Raw genomic sequence first — 17991 nt, forward strand, 5'->3', positions numbered from 1 at the left:
ACCACCCTCTGAGTACGACCCTTGAGCCAATCTGCAATCCATCTGACTGTGTAGGCATCAATGCCACAGTCGCCTAGTTTTTTAATGAGGAAGGGGTGGGAGACGGTGTCAAAGGCCTTGCTGAAGTCCAGAAAGACTACTAGTGTGGTGTGTAGGAAATTGTGTAGGATTTTGTAGGAAATTGTGTAGGAAGTGTGTAGGACTACTAGTCTGGTGTGTAGGAAGTTGTTTATTAAAAAAAGGTTTCCGTTTGTCTATTTCTCACTTTGCGAAAAAATGGCAACAATGTACACTATTGATATATTTGAGAGAAGTTCCATTTTTCCACTGGAGTAAATCTGGATTTATACAGGTGTGACACACCAAAATTTGTTTACCTGTAGGCAGATCTTTATGCATTTGGAAATCTAAGCAACAGCTGCTTTCAGCAGCAGAGTTCACTGTCTGATTTCTGAATTATTAATACAGTTTGAGACACTGATTTTCCTGTACTCTGTTCAGGTTTGGTGCTCTGGGGTTTTCGTAATATTTTATTTCAATATCCAGTTACATAGGACTGTGCCAAAACTGATTCATCACTAGATCACTGCCTTTATGTAATAAATGTCCATTTACTGATAAAAGGCAACAGATCGCAGGAAGATAACTCATTTTTTAACCATACTTTTCCATATTTTTTTAAATACACAGTTTAAACATAGCTATCATAAATCCTGGCACTTCCATAAATCCTGGATTTCTAGCACTCTGGGGATGCCTTCTATCATTGCTATTTCTATCATTTTTCTCATGCTATGCCAACATTTCTTTATCTGTTTCTACTTTAAAAAGCAATTACCAAGGTCTGACTTGCAGCAATACTCTTCCCTGGGACTTGTACCCACAATTCTCATGGACTTCAGTGGCAGTTCAACTGCATATTTGCAGGTAGAATCAGTGTGATGGCTTTTTCAAGTGGACTTAAAAGAAATGCAAAAGCAATGAGTGAAGTTCACCCCAGCTATGATGCACTCCTCCTGCAGAATCTCAAAGGTAGTAGCTTTCAAAATAAGCTTTTTCCCCACCTCTACTTAATCAGATAAAATAATAGAGCAAATTAAAGGAAAAATTCAGTTTTTTATTCTCTTTGCATCATTAAAATCCTATAGCTTTTTGCAGTGAGACCCATCCAGCCTAATTCCTATACAGACAAGAGACCTAAGGTTATGGAAAAAGGATAGTGCCAAATGGTGATGATACAGGATGCATGCAGAGAATCTAGCTTTGAAGGAGGAGAAAGTATTTTTAAAGTAACAGCAGGAAAAATTATCCCCCCCACTTCATCCTTCACATACACTGAACTATTTTACATGGAGCAATGATCTTTTTAAAAAAATCTGGTGTGTAGGAAATTAAGGAAAGCCATACAAAATAACAGCAACCAAAACAACCAACCAAGAAAAGTACATACTGAATAAATAAACTCTTGGGACTGGAATGGGCCGGTAAAGAAATATGAGAGATCTAACCTATGTGAAAACAATTTTAGAGAGTGATATCTAATACTAGAGAAGACAGATATAGTAATAGAAAGTATAATTCATTATCAACCTCAGACTGAATTTAAAAAAAATCTGCTCAATTTTAAATATTAATATATTCAGATCAGTTAATGAGGGTTGTCAGTTATCTATATAGTTCATCAAAGCCTTTGACTATTTCTTTACTGATCAATTGTCTTAGCCTTATTCGAATGTACATTTTTTACCTTTCGTATTTCCTAGAATAAAGTTTATATGAAACAAAACAAAAAGGTTCAAGGAAAAAAAATGTTTCAAAAACAAAGGAAAAAAAGGAATGTCGAGGTTGTATTGATATAATTTTTTGATATTGAAAAAGTTTGGATATTTTCAGAGACAGGTGGAATTTTTGGGAACTAGTCAAAGAATAGATACAAAACATTTTCCTTCCATTTCTGGGAAGAGCCAACTGCTAAAAATGTCTTAGGTTTTTTTATGAAAGAACATGTTGGTACTTTGAGCCTTCAATCAGTGTGGTAGGGGTAGTAATTCACTTCACTACTATTTGATATCACCTCCAAAGGGTGAAGCCGAAGGTACCAGCTGCATAAGGGCAGCAGATGTCCCTCTACTGGGTGAAGGAAGCTTTGCTTCCATATGTCACCTTTAGTGCAGAGGGAGATTGGCGTCTTGATGTACTGGTTGCTATACTTTTCATAAAGCTGTAAACCCCTTGCTCCTTGAAGTTAGCTCTGAAAGGAATTTGGCTTCTGGTGGAAGGGTTGTTGTATGCTAGGGTGGTGAAGAACCACTCAGTTCCTGCTGCAATTTCAGTCAGTGTGGGGTCAAAGAAGGGGGACCTCTTGGGACAGAAGCTGCTTAGACATCTCTAATGGCCCATTCACTATTCCCTGGGTAAAAACAAAACAAAACATTAATATTGCAGTTGAAGTGTTACAAACAAGCTGTACTAATGTTAAAAGAACTAAGTTACAGCCCTGATTTTAAGTGCCTAAGGTGTTTAATCGTGTGGACAATCAAAAAAGCTCTTATCGAACATTGACTCCTCCAAAAAAAAAAAGTTTGGAAACCACTATCATATATATGAAAGTCAGTATACTCATAAAAAGGAGTCCCTAGTTCAAAACATGTATGTTCCCCTTATCAGGAGTGTGAAACAGATATGACAAATTTTAAGTTTCTTGGCCAGTAGTCAACTGGGATAACAGTAATGCAAATCTGTTTTCAGTCAAATGAACACTATTCCAACCAACTGCATTGTATTTGTCAATCCAAGGGTACAATAAATAGCTGAGGCATTGGTATAACAGGTGTGTATGTCTTTTAAGTGTAATAGATACATATACACACACCAATATAAAACATAGGCTTATGTCATATTATAAATCAGTGGTGCCCATGGGGCAGAAAAATGGCATGGGTCTAATCCTTGGGACAGATCCATAGTGGGTGGAGGGGAGCTTGTCTGCAGGTCTGTTCCAACATGGGCTTGGCATGCCAGATCTGACTGTGTTATCCAGTTCATAGGGCTCCTCAAGGTTGTGCAATGATGACGGTGTTAATTGCTTTGGCTTCCAAAGTGATGGCTATTAATAGTGCCACTACTTCCTGTCACCAAATTTCTGGGCCCACAGGGAACTCTGAGGGCCAGATGACACAGCTCTGCAGGCCAGAAGTTGGGCACCACTGTGATTAATCATATATCTTAAGTCACAAGTTATATAGCACTTCATGTAGTGGTAGTGCTGTTTATATAGAGTTTCTATACAGGAAGTTTCTGCTACTCACAGTATAGTACAGTATAGTGGCATTTCAAGCAATATTTAGGTTTTTGTGCCCTGGCTTTTCATTTTTGTGTGAGAGCAGCTTTTTCATGCCATCTGGCTAGGTTCCAACTCTGCCTCTTAAGTTATTAGTGGTTGGTCTTTTGTGGGTTTGTAATTGTTTGGAAAATTGAGACTTTTGTTAGCTGAATGTAAGCTGCATTAAGAATGTCAACAAGCGAAATTGCTTGAGTTGTACAATAGGGATCTGTTTAGAATTTCTTGTACGGTGTTTCTTTTCATCATTTCAGGATCTCCTTAAAACCAGCGATGTATTTAGGGCTGATTTTCAATCATCAGTTTAACCTTTATTTCCTCTGTTTATTTCCCTTCCCAAAGCTGGTAAGAACTATGTTTTAAACTCAGGGCCCAGTTTGATATGAGAGTTTACCTTTCCCTGCCCCATCTGACCTTTTTAGATTGTAGGCTATTACTTTACGTAAAGAGGATGATGGAGAAGTGAAGTCGTTTGTCACAGTCTAAGTTTTATAGAGTAGATTTTTAGCCCTTTGAAAAGTCTGAATGAATAAACTTCATTTGGGAGGGATCTTTGGGAGAAGGAGATGGGAATCCTCCCTGCCAGGTTGTAGAGGAGGAGAACAAATGATTAGCTTATATCTCAAAGCTGTAGAAATGAATGGAACTGCTGTGTGATGGGAGGGAATAACAGAATCATCAAACATAGGTAATTTAACAGCTTTGTAGCACCTAGGGGAAAAAAAAGATTTGTAGATATACATAGTCCTCCTTGTGCCTGTAATATATAAAAGAAGGGAGGCATATCTGAGCAAGTTAAATTCTCTTTAAGTTTGGCCCATAAAATATAATATACACTGCCTTGAAAATGCTGTGGATTTGGTACTTTCTAAGCTACTAAGAGTCACTGTTAAAAATCTGTCCTTTTATCCCTTAGTGACCTTGAAATAATTCTGCTGGACATGACTATATATTTTAAATAGTATTTTAAAACAGTAAAAAACCATTTAATAATTAGGTATTCTTAAAGGCTTGTTGCCTAATCCACATTTGCATGAAAAGTTTCCATGTGGAGCCATTTTGAGAATAATTAAAAGAGAAGTCAGCGAACAGGGAATTCTCTTATTGGATTCCTATTACCATATTTACTAAAATCCAAGACACATTTTTTTTCTCCATTTAACATGGGAGTGGGGGCAGATGGGAGTGGAAAGTCCCTTGTCTTGGATTCAAGGGTGAGGTGGGGGAGAGGAGGGCAGGTGGTTATTGTGACTCTGCTCTCCTTACAGCTTACCCTTTGGCAGGGCTCTGGCCCCACTCCAGCTTGGGTCATGGAGTTTGTGTTGGCCCAGTAACAGCTAATGCAGAAGCAGCAGCACAAGCCAGGCCCCAGAGCCCAAGCCAAAAATGCCACTGCTCCTGATGCTGCTACCAGGCTGGGCTGGGTCCCAAGCAAGCACGTGTGCTGTGCTTCAGGCTTGAGCAGGGCCAGAGACCTTCCAGAGGGGAAAGTTGTAGGGGAAGGGGGAGACAGGCAGAGAGCCAGAGGTTGTAGGGTGGGTTGCAGATGGCAGGGTGAGACAGATGGGGAAGAAGGCACCAGAGGAGGCAGGTGCCAGGGGGTGCTGGTATGGGCGAATATTGGGGGGGGGGGGCAGGAATGGGTGAGCAAACAGTGGGGCATGTAGTTGGGGGACAAGGGGTAGGGATCAGGCTGCTTGACCCTCCCCATCACCTCCCCTGACACCTGCCCCGCTGCAGCGGTTGAGGGAAGTGGGGAGGGAAACAAGTGTAAGACAACCTTCCAATAATTAGATGCTATACATTGAACAAGATAACAAATGTATAACTTTTCCATGTATAAAATCTAATTATTCGAGGATTGTCTTAAGTTCAGAGTTATCTTGGATTCATGTAAATAAAGGGGTCAAAAATATATCCAGGTAATGGGATAAGAAGCCATAGTACCTGTGGATTATATTAAATATGGCTTAAACAGGCACTATAAATTTTATCCCATTCGCTGGATTAGCTTTTATGATCCCTTTATTCCTATGGGTTATTGCTTGTAGGCCTTTTCCAGAACTGTCTGCCTCCCCATTTCCTCTCCCTTCTCTTTTCCTACTATTTGTATTCAAATCACTCACTCCATTTTATACATATGCTGTGCTGTCCTTTCATAGCATCTGATGAAGTGAACAATGTTATGAAAGTTCATGCTCTATTTGTATCTTATTTAGTTAGTCTATGAAGTGCATATCTACCCTGCCTTCTACCTGACTTCAGACTAACCTGGCTACCTACTTCTCTCTTCCTATTATTTTTCACATTCAGTGAACAGAACTGCCAATTCACAATCCCAAGCAATTTATTTATTGGGGACATGTCATATTGCTCTACTAATTTTACTAATGAAAAGAGGTGCCTTATGTTTGGCATTTGCAGCTCCAGACTGTGAGCTGGCATCAGATGATCTCCCATAATGCTTCATGGATGTTTCTGCCCTTGGCACAAGCTACCTGTCAGTGAGGAAAGTGGATGTAGTAGTTATGGAACATGCCCTATACAGAGCTATCTCTTTAAAGTCCTGGTTAATTTAGCCTGATCTAAAAACTTTGCAAGTCCAAAAAACAATGAAATTGCAGTATTTCAGTGTACTGTTTCCCTGATACATTTAATAAATTAGTTTTTGAAAATAAACTGGATTGCTGCTTTAACAAAGGCTGATGCTGAAGTAATAGACCAATCTTTTCTTAAAGTTGCCTGTAATTTGGGATTATGCATCTTCACAGAATCCTGCTCTCTTCCCTTGTGCAGTGCCTCACATAGGCCAAAACATGCTGATGTTGATATCTGAATGCAAAGGACTACTAGAACAATATGCATTCCCCACTATAATGCCTGAACAATGCCTATGCTACAGTTCCATTACCTTTTAACATTATCATTACTTCACATATCTATTGTAAACACTATAAAAGCTCTTAAACAACAGTTATTAACTAATTTAATCTCCACCTAGGACATAAGGCCTGGTTTGCGTATTTTATCACCACTTACCGCATAAGGCTGTGTTTGTATATATGTAAAGGCATCTCCACCCTCTTGTTCCTGGCAGAGGTTTTACTTACATACAAATTAGAATCATTCTACATCATTTAACATGTATATCAATTTTACCTTATCTTAAAAGGTTCCTCCTGTTCTGAGAACAGGAGGAGGTTTACATAGCACTCTGCAGCTTTTCAACAATTTTAATTCACATAAGTTTAAGGAGAAGCATAAGTTGAATAAATGGTCTTAATGCAGCTGCTAGGTATCTGTCACTGTGACAGGCTCATGCCCTATGTACTTGCCTAGAGGCCACAGATGTATCTGACCCTCTTGGGTCACATCACAGCTGGGCCTATTCACGCACTGCAAGTTTGTTGTTTACACAGGGTGTACCTTCACTTGCCTGGAGGTGATGATTAGTGGTTTCCTGTGGGTCCAGGTGTGACTGCATTGGTGTGACTTATTTGGGGCTCCTCCTCCCTTATACCCTACCCCTTCCCATTTGGGTGCTTTAATCAGCTCTGATGACATCTTGGCATAATGATGGTAGGTATCTGGCAAGAACTGAGACTATGAGGATCCTGCTGCTGCCTTCTATCTCCAAAATCACAACTAAACAGGTAGTATAACTTAAATGGCTTGGACTAGGCAGCCAGGCAGGATAATTCTGCCTCTGCACTGAGCGATCCCTTTCTTAGGAATGGGTTGATGCTGGTGCATCCTTCACTCACCCGCCTTCAGGCCCCTATGCCCTTTAGTGGGTCTCCCTTCTTGTGCATATTCTTCTCATCCTGGCACTAGGTCAGGTATAGCACTGTTTTATGGTGGCCAGCACTGTGCCTGAGTGAGGCTCACTTTCCCATCAGCCTCTTGCTGGGGTGCTCCAAGCCCGCAAGTGTATCAGCTGGGTGCGCAGTTTTGGGAAGACCCCTTACTAGGGTTTCTCCCCGTTTGTCCCTCACAGGTCTTCCTGGGCAGCTCTAGCCCCACCTAACCTGGGTGCTTCTGCATGGGCTTCTATGCATGTGACAGGGTCCTGCTGGATCCAGGTTGAGCTACTCACTGGTCATGTAGCCAGCAGTGTAACGAGGCCATCTACAAGGCCAATCACACCTTCTCATGTACTAGCAGATGCATGACAAACAGATTAAGGGATTAATCAGGCATTGGTCAGGCCACAGTTGGAGTACTGTGTCCAATTTTGGGCGCCACACTTCAAGAGGGACATGGAGAATCTGGAGAGGGTTCAGAGGAGGGCCACTCGCATGATTAGTGGCATCCATAAAAGACCCTATGAGGGGAGGTTGAAAGATCTTGATCTCTTCAGCCTTTACAAGAGATGTCTGAGGGGAGACCTTGTATCTGCCTATAAGTTTATCAAGGGAGGACAACAGAGAATTGGTGATGTGCTATTTACCAGAGTGCCCCAGGGAGTAACTAGGAATAATGGGTGCAAACTAGTGGAGAGTAGATTTAGGTTAGACATTAGGAAGAAATTTTTTACAGTAAGGGTGTCCAGAATCTGGAATGGGCTTCCAAGAGAGGTAGTGCTATCACCTAACTTAGAGGTCTTCAAGAGGAGGCTTATTAGTCACCTGGCTGGGGTCATCTGACCTTGGTCCTCTTTCCTGCCAGGGGCAGGGAGTCGGACACAATGATCCATTGTGATCCCTTCTGACTCTACAATCTATGAATCTAAGAGTCTACTTGGAGAGGGATAGCATCTGGCTGGGTACTCAGTGCTCTGGCAGTGGGGATAGCATATGGTGCTTTCCCAGGTGTCTTGGCCTTGGGAAAAGCAGCCAGACTCCTTCTTGTGGTGAGGTGAGTGTCTGGGTTTTTCCCAGATACCTTGATAGTGGGACAGGCACGCAATCCTTCCTCAGGCATGTGGGCCTTGGAGGAAGGTGCTGAGTCTCTTCTGGCTGTGGGGAGAGTGTCCAAGCCTGTTTCTGGTGCATGTTTCCCCTGCCTCCATCTCCAGGCCTGCTTTTAATCTGTTGCCTCTGGACTCCAGGCCAACCAGTGTGGCTCTTCCAGTCAGCATGACACCAGCTGGATTGATTGTAGCCCAGCCATCTGAGCCATGGTGCTGAGGTGAGTCAGGCAGAGGCCTGTTAATCATTCTTAAGGGACTGCTGATAATCTATCAACACAAGTATAATGTCCCCCTGTGTCATTATAGACTAACTTACTCATTGGAAATATTAACTTGGATCCTGATTGGAGTGCTCACTTCTAAATATATCAGTGTCTTGCAAGTCCTGACCTCAGGTGTAACAAGTTGGTTCATTCAACAAGGACACTCCTCCAGAGAGAGAGATTGCACTTTTGAAAGAGCCACCTGATACCACATAAAGAATTGCAGTAGTACAAAAAGAAAATCCCCATGAATCACATTAGTTGACATACCGTCTTTCCCTGGAACCTATACAGAAAATCCTCAAACAATTGCAACCCATACTAGAAGAAGACCCAAGTCTTAAAGAGGTCTTTCCAGAACCAGCATCCTAGCCTTTAAGAAAGCACCAAACCTCGCCAACCTAGAGCTACCTGGAAAACAGTTGTCTCCAGGTGCAGAGCATGCAGACCCAGGGCCACTCCTCCCTTGGCACCACATAACAGGTACACTATACATGAGGAGACTCTGACAGAGATGTTGGAGGAGGAGGTAAGTATTCCCACCCCTAGGAGTAGACACCAGGTGGTGGTGGCAGGGGACTCTCTCCTGAGGGGTTTGGAGGGACCTATCTGCCATCTGGACCTCTTAGCATGAGAAGTCTACTGTCTCCCTGGGACCCGCATCCAAGACATTGTGAAGAGGATCCCCAGGCTCATCCATCCTTCCAACTGTTACCCTATCCTTCTCATCCAGCTGGGCATGAAAGATACCACCGGGGTAACCCTGACTGGGTCATGAATGACTACAGGGCTCTGGGGCTGGGATCAAGGGACTAGGGGCTCAAGCCATTTTTTCTTCTGTGCTCCTTGTTGCAGGCCATGGACCCAGGAGGGAAGACTCTGTGGAAGAGGTTAACAGACGCCTCAGATGGTGGTTTTACCATGAGCGGTTCGGTTTCTTCAACCACAGCATGCACTTCAGAGAGAAAGGACTCCTAGTACGTGATGGAATTCACCTCTTGCAGAGAGGTAAAGCCCTGTTCTCAGCTAGGATGGCTGATCTACTAGACAGGGCTTTAAATTGATCCCAGCATGTGCTTTGGCCAGTGGTGGGGGGTCAGACTAGATGATCTATTTAGGGTCCCTTCTGACCTCTAACTTCTAGGAAACTACGACACTATGCTGGGGGACGGGGAAACTCCAAGTGGAGCATGCCCGGGGACTGGCACACAGGGAAGTTCCCTTGTGGAGGACACTAGCACAACTGTTTTTGAAAATGATAACCAAACAGTTCTCCAACAGAGTCTCAGGAAATTGAGGGTGTCAGTTGGGGGCCTCAGCTGCCTTGTACACCAATGCCAGGAGCATGGGGAACAAACAGGAGGAGCTAGGCCTCCTGCTCTCTAGTGGGCAACATGACCTAGTAGGGATCACAGAGATCTGGTGGGACTCCTCACATGATTGGAATGTAGCCATAGAGGGCTACACTCTGCACAGAAGGGACAGAGTAGGGAGAAAATGTGAAGGGGTAGCTCTGTATGTGAGGGAGCAGTGTACCCCTCTGGAGGCTGACATTGGCTCCAAAGATAAGTTGCTTGAAACCTTCTGGGTCACACTTTGGAGGGAGGGGAGGTGGGGTGAGGTGAGAGAAACCTAACTAGGTGTTTACTACATACAGGCCACCAAACAAGGGGAGGAGCTGGATCTGAAGTTCTCTTGAGAACTGACAGAAGCCACACATGCAAGGGACTTGATTGTCATGGGTGACTTCAATTGCCTGGACATAGATTGGAAGGAACACTTGGCTAGGTCAGATTGTTCACGCAATTTGCTGATTGAGATCAAGGAGCTATTTCTGACCCAGGAAGTGCAAGGGCCAACCAGAGGTGGCACCCTCCTAGACTTGGTCTTGGACAAGGGAGATGATCCAATGTGTGGCTTGAACATTGAGGGTAACCTGGGTGACAGCGACCATGAAATTATCAGGTTCACCATCCACTGAAAAGTCAACAAATCAACCAGCAGGACTGGAGTCTCTGACTTCAAAAATGCTGACTTTGACAGGCTCAGAGCATTAGCAGAGGGGGCGATGCGGGACCAGGAAGGCAAGGATATGAGGTATATAAAGAGTGGTTGTTGCTCAAGGATATGGAGGAGTGAATTTAGTCAGGCTTCTGGCCTCCCTGACTAGAAAAACAGACAGAGACCAGAAGTGCTGATACTGCTTATTTCAGTTATATGTTTTGAGATAAAAAAATCCTGCATGTCTCATTACTCTGTGCACAGAGGTCCACTTAAGTAAACTTGTTTTAGTTTCTTCAAGGTTGTATTTTTTTTTCTCTTTGTCTGTCTTAAGTATAAAAATGCTTGAAAACTTAGAGAGAGGGAGGATTCCTTTGAAACAGACAAGTGAGTGAATTCCCTTGTTGTATGAAATCCTCCCTGTGATCACTGTATAGCCCTAAATAAAGAAAAGCTGACTTTGTCAGTTCTGATTCAACCACAATGCAAAGTTTGATTTCTTCCACAGATATGATCCTCAAAGAACAAAAGAAAACTATTTCTGCAAAAAGGAAAGGCAGCAAAAGGGCTGGCAAGCCCTCCTGGCTTAATAGGGACATCGCAGTCCTCTTAAAAAAGAAAAAAGAGGTGTACACACAGTGGAAGCTAGGGACGGTCCTCAAGGAGGACAATAGAACAGTGGCCAGCACTTGTAGGGAAATGATCAGGAAAGCCAAGGCGGCAACGGAGTTTAGGTTAGCTATGGGAGTCAAGGACACTAAGAAGTCCTTCTTTAGATATATAGGCAGTAGAAGGAAAGCAAATGGAAGTGTGGGACCCCTGCTTAACACCTTGGGACAGCTGGTTTCAGGAAAAAACTGAACTCCTGAATGCCCACTTTGCTTCAGTATTTCACTGGACCAAGGGGAAAGTCAAGTGAAATAAGGCTCATAGGGGACATGCTGGGACTGACAGCCTCTCCACCTTGGATGCTGAGTGGGTGCAATACCAATTGGAAAGCTAGACAATTATAAGTCAGCAAGACCAGATGGACTCTATGTGAGAGTGCTGATGGAGCTGGCTGAGGTTATCGTGGAACCCCTAGCAAAGCTCTTTCACAATTTGTGGTGCACAGGGGAAATCCCTGAGGATTGGAAGAGGGCCAACATTGTGCCCATCTTCAAGAAAGGGAAGAGGGAGGACTCGGCCAATCAGCCTAAACTCCATTCCAGGGAAAATCTTGGAAAAGCTCAATAAAGAATCTATCTGCAATACACTCGCAGAAGGTAAGATTCTGAATGACAGCTAGCATGGCTTTGTCACGAGTAGGTCTTGTCTTACCAATCTCATATCCTTCTATGACAAGGTCTCTCTCCACTTGGACAGAGTGACACTGTAGACATTATATGCCTAGACTTCCAAAAGGCTTTTGATCTAGTATCCTTGTGGGAAACTGGAAGATTGTGGGCTCAGCTGCTCAACGGTTCAATGGGTGGGAAACTGGCTACAGGGTAGGACCCAGAGAGTTCTTATGAATGGATCTCTCACGGAAAACTAAGGAAGTGATACTCCCGCTGTACTCAGCACTGGTGAGACCGCAGTTGGAGTACTGCATCCAGTTCTGGGCACTGTACTTCAATAAAGATGTGGAAAAACTTTAGAGGGTCCAGAAAAAAGCCACCCATACGATCAGGGACTTGCAAGGCAAGCTATATGAAGAAAGGCTGAGGGACCTGGGCCTCTTTAACCTAAAGAAGAGAAGGTTGAGAGGGGACTTGATAGTGGCTTACTGCTATATCAGAGGAGTACATCAGGAGCTTGGTGAATAACTGTTCACTCTGGCACTGCCAGGGAAGACCAGGACCAATGGATACAAACTCCTGGAAGGCCACGTCAGGCTTAATACCAGGAAAAACTCCTTCACAGTCAGTGTGTCCAGACTGGAATAAACTCCCTCCAGAGGTGGTACAGTCACCTACCCAGGAGGTTTTCAAGAAGAGACTGGACAGTCACCTCGCTGGGATCACCTAACCCCAGTTGTCTTCCTGCCTAGAGTGGGGCAGCTGGACCTGATGATCTGCAAGGTCACTTCCATCCCCTAACAATCTATGAATCTTTAAAAACCTCATTACCAGAAGCAAACTTCCTATGGCCCAATGCACACTGAATGGATCCAGACCATGCTGGGACAAAAATATAAAACCTGTTAACACATCTCCTCTAGTCCCACAATAACTACACCCCACAACAGAACCGTCAATATTCCTGGATCTTATATCTGCACCTCCAGAAATGTAATATATATCATCCAGTTCATTAAATGCCCCGATGGATAATATGTAGGAGAAACCAAACAACAGCTGAATACCAGAATGAATGCACACCAAAAATCTATCAAAGACAAAAATATCCAATTACCTGTGGGTATTTTTGTCTTCTCACAAGACAGCCATTTCCTCTCCAATCTCTTAGTTCTAATCCTCAAAGAAAATTTACAAAACACCCTTTGTAGATCAACCTATGAACTTCACTTCATAAATCTACTGAATATTAAAAATCATGGACTAAACATAGACGTTGGATTTATGGCACATTATGGCCTGCCATCTAATAACCCGTGGTAACCTCTCAACATTTTACCAGCTACATTCTATCACCAGGTCAAAATTCCTCCCCTTCTTCCCTATCCCACCTACCTGTCTCACACCTATTTTCCCATTGCCTCTGACCCTCACTGGCATGCATCTGCATTTTCACAGACCTGCATTTAGCATATTTGCTTCTAGTCCATCCTAGAGAACACAAAACACGAGCAGACTCCCCCTACAACTGCAGGAAGGTGTTTGTGTCTGAAAGCTTGCAAAGAAAATTTTTTCCAACTATTGAGCTGGTCTGATAAAAGATATCACATTTACCCCCCAAAATGTGTCTGCCTATGTCCTTAGATCATCATGGCTACAACAAACACCCCCAAAACAAGTTGGTATTAGAACTTCATATTTTGAAGGCACTTATGCAGGGCTGGCCCACAAGTTTTTGGGGCCCCCTGCAAGAAATATTCTTGGGGCCCCTTGTCCCAAAGAAGCTGGTGGGGGGCAACAAGCAGCCAAAGAAGCTGGCTGTGGTGGTTGCGGCGGGGGGTGGTGAGCAGCCGGACATTAAGCTGGCAGTGACAGCGTCAGCAGGGTGGGGAGGGGGCAAGCAGTCAGACTCCGGGGGCCCCTTAACTGCAGGCCCCCGGGGCCACAGGACAGGCTGGCCCTGCACTTACAGTTTCTTAAATGGGACATTTTAAGGAAAGACCTGTATAAATGGAATCGGGAACGTACATCTCTATGGCCCCTTGTTTCACTGCGGATTTTAATGAACAACCTATAAACACAGAGAAATCTTGTGCACAGAGTTGCGTGCAGGATTATGACTTCACTCATTCCTGTTTAAAAAGTCCAGTCTGTGACTTCTATTTCCAGTGTTAGTCCTCACTACAACCTTAAGTGTGACAGAAACAATGTCTGTTATGCCATTTCCTTCTTCTTCTATGTTGCATTATGTCTTGGCTGCAGTGCTAATGCCTCCTACAGTTAGTTCACTTTCTGTGCACATTCCTTGGATCTTACTGGATGCACAACTGGCTTCTTATCCTCCTCTGTTTTAATTGCATTAGATTTTAACTTTTCAGCATGTACTTCCTTTTTCATTCAACTAGCTTCCTTTTTGGGGGATTTATCTTCCTCAATGAGGGTACAGTTTTCCTATATTTAATTGCTCTAGTTTTTGATTTAATACTAGGAATATGGGCCAAATAATACCTTTAATAATACTTCTATATATTCTAATATCTAACATTTCTAATAGTCCGTTCATTTAGTAGATCACAACTAAAGCACCAAACCTTCATTGAAATATTACCCTTTTCTACTACTAGTTTCCAAAGAACATCACTTATTTCTACCAGTGCATTAAGTCCGGCACAGAAGATGTTACACAGCAGAGTCAGCAAATCATAATGCAGGATGCTCAAAATGTGATGTTTGAAAGGGAGAACTGCCACTCTTCTTTCAAGACTTGCATCCCATAAACCAGCCTTTCCTAATGATGGCAATACAGAGTAGGGCTCTGTGAAATTTCAACAGGTGTTTCATTTTGAAGCTGTTACGATGTGTTTTGAGCTTGAAATAGTGAAATCAAAATGAAACAAAAGCCTTCAGAACAGCTTCAAAATGAAACAAGGGCACTCAAAACATTTCCAAAGTTTTGAAACATTTCGAATTTCAAAGCCGGGCTTACTTGGCTTCAGCGCCAGTCCCACTCAGTAGCAGCAGCCTCCTGTCATCCAGCACAGATCTGGGGGCCATCCCATGGGAGGATTCTGGCACACCTCCCGCCCTACTGGGGTTGCTGGCCCTCATATCTGTGTGACAGATGACAGCATGCTGTTGCATGCTGGGCCAGTGGCAGTACCAATCTTCCCAGTGCAGGGTGTGGGCTGTGCTCAGTGCTGGTCCAAGCCGGCAGCAGCAGCCTCCTGTTATCCAGCAGGAACATCGGGGGCCTGACTGCACCACCGGGAGGGCTGCACCAGACTCCTCCTGAATGTGCAGGCCCCTGATCTGCCTGCCAGATCACAGGAGGCTTCTGCTGCCAGCTGGGACTGGCGCTGGGTGCAGCGTGCACTCAGTGCCAGGAAGATTGGTGCTGCCGTTGGCCCCAGGCAACAGAAGCAGACTCCTGTGATCTGGCAGGCAGACTGGGCACATGCACCCCCAGGAGGAGTCTGGCAGAGCCTCTGCAGCCCTTCCAGTTGTGTAGGCAGGGCTCTGAGCTACCTGCTGGATGACAGGAGGCTGCTGCTGCCAGCTGGGACCAGCACTAGGAGTAGCCCACACCCAGCACCAGAAAGATTGGTGCTGCTGCTGGCCCCAGCTGGAAGCAGCAACCTCCTGTCACCTGGCAGGCAGATTGCCCCCCCCCCCCCCCCCCAGAGGAGTCTGGTATAGCCCCACAGCCCTCCCAGGGGTGTGGGCCCCCAGATCTGCCTGCCAGATGACAGTTTTGCTTGTCAACAACTTGAGGTGCAGTTTCCCAGAAACCTCTGTATCTATCTCCTTAAAACTTGGGATGCTTCATGCTCTCAGAAGGGGCTATTCTCCCTGCAAGTGTCATCCAAATCAGGCAAGAAATGACAAAGTTATAGGCAGCTTTATGCTTCCCCATTATAGCCTATGGGTGAAATGTCGAAACAGCTAAACAGTTTCGACGAAACAAAATTGAATAGTGCTTTCAAAATGAAATGAAACTTGAAACAAAACACTGTTCTGTTGAAACATTGAAACAGAAGTCAAAGCAGAACAGTGCTGTTTCGCACAGCCCTAATAGAGAGTATTTTTTAGTAGCATGGTACCTGCTACTATGTGCAACAGATTCATTGACTGTGGCCACAAAACTGTGAACAATGCCAGGAGAGAAATATGGTTAATAAGTTACAGTGCCCTCAGGCTAGTTTATTGTGAGTGACCTAGATCATGGTGCATGCCTTACAATGCAGTAGTTCGCAGTGTCTTATTTTGAGTACTGTCTTTGAAGTACTTCAGAATATATGTAGTGACAAATAAACCAATGATAAACCAGGAGTTCACATACAGTACTGCAGAAAGTAAATGTCAAAGCCTCAAAGGTCACAGATTGATGTTTTATTATCTTTATTAATATTATTTTACAGAATTCTGGAGTTTGTGCAGCACAGCTGGTTGACAGAAGGGTTGAGTGTAGGGGATGGGATAAAAGCCAGACCTGTTGTCAACTCAGAATGGGCTTGGATTTGGATTCTGTGGCCCTGCCCAGTGTTCAGGCAGCAACTGCCATGAGAAAGACTGATATTACTTACCAGGAGAATGCCTACCCATGTGCCTTTCCTTTGACAATATGCTTCTATAAGAGGGGAGGTCCTTCGTTTTGTTTTTTTCTTTTCTATCAATTGCCTGAATACCAAAAAAAAAAAAATATATATATATATTGGATAGATGAGCAGACAGTAGAAAAATGCTATTGATTTCAGTCTTCTTTAAAGCACACCACAGTCACTGTATGATGCTTGCACCTGCCTGGTGAGGTAAGGGGAGCAAGAATATTTATTCCCATTTTGTAGATGTGGAAACTGAGGTTAAATGATCTGTTGAAAATCACTGAGAGTGCCTATTATGGCTGGAAATACAAGTCAGTCACCAAAATCATGCTGCCTCACAGAGAGGATCACTAAACTTAATTAGTTCCCTTTTTCCATACAAAACTGGTACATAATGGTCAGCATTAACCAAAGGTCCCTATTTAAGATCAGTCTTGGGGTGCATGGTTTCCAGCACTAATCAACTCTTCACCTGCAACATATGTCCTAGAAGTCTGCTAGGAAGGGGCGTACTTGTATGTCATTTGGTTATAATGTAAAGACCTGAGATGATTAATAAAATATACTATGTGCTTTGTTGTGGTCCTATAGGACTGTCTGCAGCCCAATTACCTCCATGAGTTTACATATGAGAATATAGGTCCTCAAAACAAATTAATCTAAAATTCTTGATATTTATTTTAATGTGGAATGTAGAAAAATCATAGACTCATGGAAACATAAGGCTAGAATATATCTTAAAAGGCTACCTCAGGTATCCCTACTGTACTGAAGAAGGCTAAATATATTCCTCAGAGGTAACCCTGTTCTTTCATTTCTTAGAAAGTGAAAGAAATGTGTATTTGGGGCATGTGCACTGCCTGCTCTTGACTGTAGCCAAATTAATCTCTAGAATAGCTATCTTAAAATAAAAAAATAAAATAAAAAGAATTAATTAGTTTCCCATGTAACTTTGAACAAATCATTTAACCTCCTGTTTGCCATCTTCAAAAGGAGATAACCTTTGTCTTTGGTAAAATGCTTTCAGATTCTTGGGTGTGCAAATGCAAAGTACATTTGTTTCAAGTACCTTAAGATCTTTTTTTTTTTGGTCTGAAAATTCATAACAAATATGATTAGTCTTCATATGTATCTCTACATCAAGTTCTCTTTTGCTTTATTTTGATGGCTGTTTGGTTGGAATGCGAGAAACCTGTTAGCCATTTTTTTTCGGAGGAGTTGTTGATAATTATCTATGAAGCCCTAAGTGGACTAAATGCTAGCTAGTTCTTTCCCCTCAATGCCCAAATATACATACACATTTGTTTCAACAGCCCCTATAGCTTCAGTGCTTACTAAAAGATAGGATCCTTCCCATCAGGCTTCAGGGCTGGGTGAGATAGGAATGAAAAGTAGAATATAATTTCAGCATAACATGTTTCAAAGTTTCAGTCAGCCGGGGATGGGAAGGCAGCCCAGCTTGGCTGAGAACCTGTCCACAGCCTGATCTTGCATGGGGATGGGAAGTCAGGCCAGCTGGATTGACTTGGCATGCATCCACAGATGCATCTCGAGCAGGTCCAAGGAGGTGATCCTCCCCCTCTATGCGGCACTG

Source organism: Crocodylus porosus, unplaced genomic scaffold (assembly GCF_001723895.1).
Source record: "Crocodylus porosus isolate Cpor-Errol unplaced genomic scaffold, CroPor_comp1, whole genome shotgun sequence".
In the NCBI taxonomy this organism is placed as follows: Eukaryota; Metazoa; Chordata; order Crocodylia; family Crocodylidae; genus Crocodylus; species Crocodylus porosus.